Consider the following 8,983-nt stretch of genomic DNA (forward strand, 5'->3'; position numbering starts at 1 on the left):
AGCTTGTAGCTAGAAATCTTTGGGCTGCAGCTTTTAGCCAAACGTTTTTAGGCTTCAGCTTGTAGCTAGAAGTTTTTGGACATCAGCTTTTAGCCAGATGTTTTTGGTCTTCAGCTTTTAGCCAACAGTTGTTGGGCTTCAGCATTTAGCCAGAAGTTTTTAGACTTCAGCTTTTAGACAGAAGTTTTTGGACTTTAGCTTTTAGGCAGAGGTTTTTGGATGTTAGCTAAAAGATTTTGGGCTTCAGCATTTAGCGAGAAGTTTTTAGACTTTAGCTTTTAGCCAGAAGTTTTTGGACATAATCTTTTAGCCAGAAGTTTTTGGACTTTAGCTTTTACGCAGAAGTTTTTGGATTTTGCATTTAGCCAAATGTTTTTGGATCTTAGCATTTAGCAATTAGTTTTTGGTCTTCAGCTTTTAGCCAGAAGTTTTTGGACTTAAGCATTTAGCCAGACATTTTTGGGGTTCAGCATTTAGCCAGAAGTTTTTAGACTTCAGCTTTTAGCCAGATATTTTTGGGCTTCAACTTTTAGACAGAAGTTTTTTGGCTTAAGCTTTTAGCCAAACGATTTTGGGCTTCAGCTTTAAGACAGAAGTTTTTGGACTTTAGCTTTTAGCCAGAGGTTTTTGCACTTTAGCTTTTAGAGTTTTTTGGATTTTAGCCAAAAGATTTTGGACTTCAGCATGTAGACAGAAGTTTTTGGTCTTCAGCTTTTAGCCAAACATTTTTGGGGTTCAGTTTTGGGCTTTTAGCCAAAAGTCAACAGCATAGCAACAACTCTTCACACTATTCAGACAGAAACAGCTTAGCAACTATTTTAACTTAACTTATTCATTATTTATACCCATAATGCAAAGTTGTTTCACAAAAAAGGAATACAGGACAGATATTGTTTAAATACTTTAATAATGTAATATTATTGTAGAATAGTCAGTGAGCTGGGGTTCAAATCAATGTTTAATTTTAACAGTTAATATGAACTGCATGCAAATGTAACAAATTCCCCTCCGTCGCTTAATCAACCCTGTATTTCACTCCACGTTTTCATACCTGCTGATTAAGTCCCTGTGTGTTTAAAATAATAATAATTTTAATAATAAACAGAAATGCTGCTGTGTGATTAAGGTGAATTCCCATAGCTGCAGAACTGAGGTGTTGATGGATAAGTATGTATTTGGGGGTGGAGGATGTTGGGGGGTGAGGGACTAAAGCAAACACATGGGGGGGTTTGGGTGGTTCTCCACACGGGACACAGGATATCCCTGACTGCCTGTTTCTTTTTTAACACTGTTTCCTGCTGTTATTTTCAGTTTTCTAAAAAAAATAGGTTATCTACTCTGACCTCACTGCCTTTAACCCTTTGTTTTAGGCATCACAGGTAACAACAACAACACCAGAGTTCTGTTTAGTATGAATTATACCTCGCTTTTAGCTGAGACCCGCTAAGAAGTTGTGTGCAGATATATCCTTATATTAGGTGATATATCAGTAGAATAAATACAATTTCATATGTTAAATACATTTATTCAGTACTTTAATTTGGTTTGGGTGTATAAAGGGTAAATATGTTTGTGGAAATCGTCTTTTTATGGAAAAATAAATACAATTATTACATATTTTAAATACATTTATTCAGTATTTTAAGCTGTTGTTGGGTGAATAAAGGGTAAATATGGGATTTTGTTTGTAGAAATCATCTTTTTATGATAAACAAATACAGTTATTACATATTTTAAATACATTTATTTAATATTTTAGGTTGTTGGGTGTATAAAGGGTAAATATGGGATTTTGTTTGTGGAAATTGTCTTTTTATGGAAAAAATAAATACAATTATTACATATTTTAAATACATTTATTCAGTATTTTAAGTTGTTGGGTGTATAAAGTGTGAATGTGACATTTTGTTCATTGAAATTGTCTTTTTTTATTTTTTAAATATTTTTTTAATGTTAAACAACTGTTGTTTCACACCTTTCTCATTATCATTTATTGTTATTCAATAATAATTTATTGGGTGCTGAAATATTATAAACTAGTCATCTGAAGGTGGGTTTAAATGTTTTATTCAACATTTATTTATTTGTGATAGTGTTACACAATCTGGCCTTTTGCCTCCTTTTAACTCCTTGCTCTACACATCCCATAATACCTCTCTTCCAGAGGACTCTGCCATTTGCAACCTCTCGTCCAATCCAGAATTGCTTTCACATTCCTCATCACCTGAGTACTGATCTGCTTCAGCTGTGTATAAATCAATCGTTGCAAATATACCGTTCCTGTGTTTAGTTAAGTCGACTAACACCATTGCAACCACCTAGCAACACCACAGCAACCACCTAGCAACACCATAGCAACCATCTACCAACACCACAGCAACCATCCAGCAACACCACAGCAACCATCTAGCAGTACCACAGCAACCACCTAGCAGAACCACAGCAACATCCTAGCACATTAGTGCAACCACCTAGCCACACCACAGCAACCACCTAGCTACACCACAGCAACCATATACCAACACTATAGCTACCACCTAACAACACCATAGCAACCACCTAGCAACACCACAGCAAACATCCAGCAACAACACAGCAACCACCTTGCAACATCACAGCAACCACCAAGCAACACCACAGCGACCACCTACCAACAACACAGCAACCACCTACCAACACCAAACCAACACCACAGCAACTACCCAGCAAAATCACAGCAACCGTCTAGAAACACCATAGAAACCACCTAGCAATAACACAGCAACCACCTAACTATACTGAATTACGTTGCTTGTGCTTTTTGGAGCGATTCGTGTGTAATTATGATATATAACTGTTCAATTCATAGTTATATGTTATTTAAGCAATAGAACACGAGAAGGAGTGTCGAGCCGAAGGCGAGTGTCGTAGATCATCACAGCCGTGATGTTATTCGTGATAACACACGACCTCAAGTGTTCTATTGCTTTTATACAACAGTTTCTTTTTTTACAAAATGAATAAAGAAAATAAATTAAAGAACTTTAAGAAATTCAGTTTGAATATGCTTTAAAATGGACTGAGCCTTCCACCAAAAAGTAGTTCCACCACAACTGTAACAGAACTGAAACTTAACTACAAAACAGTGTATGGTTCAGGCAGACTAACACCACGAAAGTAAGCTTGAAATCAAAATTGGGAATAAGTGAAGATGGTAACGTTAGGAGGGTGAAATAACGCTAATACTCTCCTCTCCTGCTCTGTGGAGTCGTCTTCAGGTGAAAGCTGTGCATTTTTTGAGCGTTTCTATTTGTTTTGCTGGGTGTCGTTGGTTTTAGCTAGCTGGCTGGACTGTGGTTAGGTTAGCGTAGCTTGCTTTAGCTCAGCATTAACTTAGCTTAGCCTAGCCTGGCTGGATAGCATTTTGGCTGTCAGACGGCATTAACCGAGCGATTTTCTTTCCCTTTTTTCCACAAAAGATGAGCCAGCGCTGCGGGCGAGCGTGCCGCGGCTGAGTGCTAGCCTGTGCTAAGCTAACGCTGCTGCGGGTGTCCTTTGTATATACGCCGTTAGTCGGCAATGCGTCGGCGGAGTGATACAGTGTGAGAAGGCTGTGATGTTATCACATATATCAGCAGGGCAAGAACACTTCTCAACCAATCAGATTGTGAGGTCGGAACTAACTGTTGTATAAATTGCAGATTGCAGTTATATATTGTACATAATGTAGCATCCATGTAATGTATAACAAATAATAATTTAATATTACAGTTTAAGGGTAAAAACAACGAGAGGACTTGATAATCAATCGATTAATTAGTTAGCTAATTTATGTGGGAAAAAAAAATCTTTTTTGTTTTGTAGGTTTGTAGAAGAATGTGGAGCATTGCTGTGACGATTTGATTGCATTACATTTAGAGTTAGTGAGGCCATAACCATTAATGGCGATACCCTATTACCCCATTAATGTCCTAAACATGATATGTTTGCTTCCCTTTATTAAAGACACTTTGACAGCGTAACATTGTGTTTAAAAAGCCCTGCGGCCAGAGGATCTGCCTTTTCTGAACTCACACTCCAGTGCGCTATTTCAACATTGAAATACACTATTTTCAATAACACTGACCTTCCTTAAATGTTGTTCTGGGATCTTTTGGGATCTCCTGGATGAGTTGTTCATGCCCTTTTGGAGTAATTTCTTTAGGTCGGCCGGTCACTCCTGGGAAGGTTCACCAGTGTTCCATGTGTTTTTCTCCATTAGTGAATAATAGTGAATCACTGTGGTTCTCTGGAGTCCCAAAGATTTAGAAATGACTTTATAACCTTTTCCACACTGATAGATGATCTTTGTTTTCTCATCTGTTTTTCAAAGGGCAGTCAACAAAATATTGGTATATTTTGTGTGCTTGGACTCTAATATTGCTAAAACCTTAGTAAAACTGCTTCTAATTGAATGGTCAGTGGAGGATAGTGTGTTTATTTTAGTGTGGTCACTCTGGCACCCCTAAAGCTCCACCTGAGACACGGTTCTTGGCTGTAGAGCGGCCGGCTGTGGCTCAGTAAACAGTGTGTGTTATCTACAGAGAGCGTCCGTAAGCTGGAGGTTCAGGGGTCAACATAAACATTGTTTTACTGAGAGTCATGCAGAAAGAGGTCAGCGATCATAAGCAGCCTCCTCTGAAACATGTTCTCAGTTCTCAGGGTCATAAACTGGAAAGTGCTTTTCTTAAACCAGGTGCTTCTGTTGTGAACTCTGCTGCCTGCTATGTATTCACAACATGTAGGAGATTTTTTATATTTAGATGTGCTAAATCTGACATTTAAAACATTAATATTGATTAAAGTGCCAAACAGCTACTTTCTATATAAAGTTGTAGTGGAATAAATGTTTCCTGAGCTGAGAATGAAGCCACTCCCCCCCCCCCATGTGTGTAATCCCACCCTGCAAAAGCATATGGCCAAATGCAAAACCAAGACCGTCCACAGATCCAAATATTAATAATATACAACTCAGGACAAAAATAAGAGAGCACTTAAGAATGATGAGTTTCTTTGATTTTACCAAATTGAAAACCTCTGGAATATAATCAAGAGGAAGATGGATGATCACAAGCCATCAAACCAAACTGAACTGCTTGAAATTTTGCACCAGGAGTGTAAAGCATAAAGTTATCCAAAAGCAGTGTGTAAGGCTGGTGGAGGAGAACATGATGCCAAGATGCATGAAAACTGTGATTAAAAACCAACAGGGTTATTCCACCAAATATTGATTTATGAACTCTTAAAAATTTATGAATATGAACTTGTTTTTTTCTTTGCATTATTTGAGATCTAAAAACTCTGCATGTTTTTTGTTATTTTAGCCATTTCTCATTTTCTGCAAATAAATGCTCTAAATGACAATATTTTTATTTGGAATTTGGGAGAAATGTTGTCTGTAGTTTATAGAATAAAACAACAATGTTCATTTTACTCAAACATAAACCTATAAATAGCAAAATCAGAGAAACTGATTCAGAAACTGAAATGGTCTATTACTTTTTCCAGAAGACACCAGAACTAAACACATGACAACTACCGATGCCATTCCAGAGAATCTCTATAGAGGAGAATACGTACTTAAAGTGAGTCCAACATGAACAGGTTCATATGAAGCAACTGAGCAAAGAGTTTATAAATGTCTGATCAGTTTTATACTGAAATATGCACTCATGTCGTCAACACAGAACTGTATCAAAGGTTTCAATACTACAGACATATTTTTTTATCATTTTGAATTCCAGTTATACGCCTTTTAAACATGCTCTACCTGTATCTCCAGGATCAGCTCGACGACCAATCAGCTCACAGTTGCAGTAATGCTAGAGCTTTTTTAGTTTTTTTAGTAAAATACATTATTCTACGTTCTAAAATTAAAGAAATACTCAGAAAAAGTAGTTCATAATAAGTTTTTAGCTTTTAGCTCCGTTCAGTCCATTCATAGAGGACTCACTCACAGGCTCCCTCTAGAGTCATTTACTGATATAACAGGGGGAATGGTAGGGTGGTCAGACTCTCCATAAACAGCTCTGGTGTGTTTTGAACCCATGGTTCTCTCTTTCTGTGATCTCATTGGCTGTATGTAGCCGCTGCTCCTGACTCCTAGTCGCTGACTGAGTCAGATATTAAACATGTTGAATATTTACCGGGCGTCTGCGACTCGTCAGTGATCAGTGAGTGACGGCTCGGCGAGCGTCGCTGCCTGAAAAACTGGCCCAAAATCGTGTAGTGTGAACCTGCCATTATTGGCTTTTTTGAGTCTTTGAAACTGATGAAAGTGGTCTTTTCTAAACAGGAGTGATTCAGTCGTGACCTGGACGGAGAAAAGTTCATCAGAGATGAGGATGACACTCTCTGTCAGCCGCAGCCCCCCTTAAACCACCCCCAGGCAGTGGTCCACCCCAGAGACGCTGGAGTTAATGCGGCCCTGCAGGGTCATAAAAGGGTCTCATTATGTCAACTGTCCAGACACTGACCAACAGGCCTCATAACGGCCGTTTAAAGGGCAGCGGGGCGGTGGGCCGCGGCGTCAGGGGCGTCAAACGTGACCCGTCAAGCGACCCTGTGCCTTCAGGTTATGGGAGGCTGGTGCCACAGTGACTACACACACACACACTGACACATTGACACAGTGCACATAAAAACACACTTCCAGCCTGTATCCCAGCCTGTATTCCATCTTTCACTGGTCATTTCACACCACATGTTAATCTTTGTCTCACCTTATTGTTAATTAGTGTTTTTTATCTTCTGCTGAAGCCTCTGTATTTTTGATTCCTTCTCTCCTGCCCTCTGGAGGTTGTTTCTTATGATATTTACACAATTTCACAATGTTTCTGTTTGGTCTACTTATTTGACATCTGTTATTTAGTACACCAGTGATGACTTTCTTCTTTAGGACATTCCAAACAGTTGTTCTGGCAATGGACAATATTTTTGCAATGGCTCAAATATTGATTTTCATCTTCTTTCAGCTTCACATTTGCCTCATATCAGCTGCTTAAAATGCATCATCCTTGGTCTACTTGTTGGACATCTGTTAATTAGTACACCAGTGACAACTTTCTTCTTCAGAACATTCCATTCAGTTGTTCTAGCTATGGACAATATTTTTGCAATGGCTCAAATATTGATTTCCATCTTCTCTCAGCTGCACGGTTGCCTCATAACGGCCGTTTAAAAGGCATCAACTGCTGTGCTTTTCATTGGTCTGCCTGTTTGATATCTGTTACTTTGTACACCCGTGACGATTTTCTTCTTCAGGACATTGCATACCATTGTTTTGGCTATGACAAATATTTGTGCAATGGCTCTGATTAATTTTCTATTTTCTTTCAGCTGCACAGTTGCCTCAAAATGGCCGTTTAAAGAGCATCAACTGCTGCTTTCCTGGGTCTACTTGTTACTACTTGTTGGACATCTGTTATTTAGTACACCAGTGCCGACTTTCTTCTTCAGGGCATTCTATACCATTGTTTTGGCTATGGTCAATATTTTTGCAATGGTTCAAATATTGATTTCCATCTTCTCTCAGCTGCACAGTTGCCTCATAACGGCCATTTAAAAGGCATCAACTGCTGTGGTTTTCCTTGGTCTACTTGTTTGACACCTGTTACTTAGTACACCAGTGACGACTTTCTTCTTAAGGACATTCCAAACAGTTGTTCTGGCTATGGCAAATATTTTTGCAATGGCTCAACTATTGATTTCCATCTTCTCTCAGCTTCACGTGTAAAGAGCATCAACTGCTGTGGTTTTCCTTGGTCTTGTTGTTTTACATCAGTTACTTAGTACACCAGTGATGACTTTCTTCTTCAGGACATTTTATACGATTGTACTAATTGTACCATGGCCAATATATGACAGATTTTCCATCTTCTCTCAGCTTCACAGTTGCTTGCTTCACACCACAAAGACACACACACATACAGAAACCACAGGTCAGCATGCAGCGCAGACCCCCGTGACCGACCCCCAGTAATTAAGAGGATTAAACTCAACAGGGCCTCAGAGACGATAACAGGGGGCTGTGTGTGAAGTGAAGGACTCCGGTGGTCTTCCTCATTAAACCCTCACAGCTCTAACGCTCTGCGGTTCCTATTGTAGCCCCCCGCCTCCCCCCCATCAGAGGAATAAAACAAAACCAGTCACACGATGCTGATTTAGACTCTTGTGAAAAATGCAGTGATGGAAAATTACAGAGAAGCTGCTCAAAACAGGAATTACATACAGAAACAAAGCGAATTTAGATCAAATTTTCTGCTCAGTTTGAATAGAAGTGAATAGAATTGATTATATTTATTTATGTTTAAATATATAGGCAATATTAAACGCTTAGTCTTAAGGTTATTTATATCGCAGTGTATATTGACAAGAACTGCACAATATAAGGGTTACGATTCAAGATACTGTAAGCTAAACAATATGGTGCAATTGTTTAAATTTTAGAAAAGATATTGTCCTTAAGCTGTCAGTCTGCCTGCTCTGGACTCAAACTCCCAGCATGCACTCACACCAGACTTTCCTGACTAAGCAGATCACATGACATGACATGATACAATGTTCCTGCTCCCCCAAATACTGATTTGTTCCACCTGTCCTTACTAGTATATATATATATATATATATATATATATATATATATATATATATATATATATATATATATAACCCTTAGTTTGCTCTGTTCCCTGCTGAGTATGGATTCTAGTTTTCTAGGTCTTCTAAGACACATTTCCTTTGTCTTTATTTTATATTTCGTAAATTCTTTACTTTTTATGTGTCGATTTGTTTTTATGCTCTTTTAGAATTTTCATTAAAAAATCTGTTTGCATATATATTTTATTTATGTTTTACATTTTTTTTCTTATTATTTCAATTTTTAATTAAATGTTTTCAGTCCTTTCATAGTGTAAGTGCTCAGCAACGTTGTCAATAAGGGTGAAAATAAAGGTTGAATGATTGT

General features: G+C 38.2%; 1 long non-coding RNA gene across 1 annotated transcript in view; it reads right to left on the reverse strand.

Moving 5' to 3' along the window:
• LOC125784409 (uncharacterized) overlaps window positions 1–5,255 on the reverse strand; it is a 144,875-nt gene extending 139,620 nt beyond the window's left edge. The window contains exon 1 of the long non-coding RNA XR_007427201.1: window positions 5,054–5,255. This is a non-coding gene — a long non-coding RNA (uncharacterized LOC125784409). The remainder of the gene's footprint in view (window positions 1–5,053) is intronic.
• Window positions 5,256–8,983: the final 3,728 nt, after the last annotated feature.

The sequence above is a fragment of the Astyanax mexicanus genome, chromosome 1, assembly GCF_023375975.1.
Source record: "Astyanax mexicanus isolate ESR-SI-001 chromosome 1, AstMex3_surface, whole genome shotgun sequence".
Classification (NCBI taxonomy): Eukaryota; Metazoa; Chordata; class Actinopteri; order Characiformes; family Acestrorhamphidae; genus Astyanax; species Astyanax mexicanus.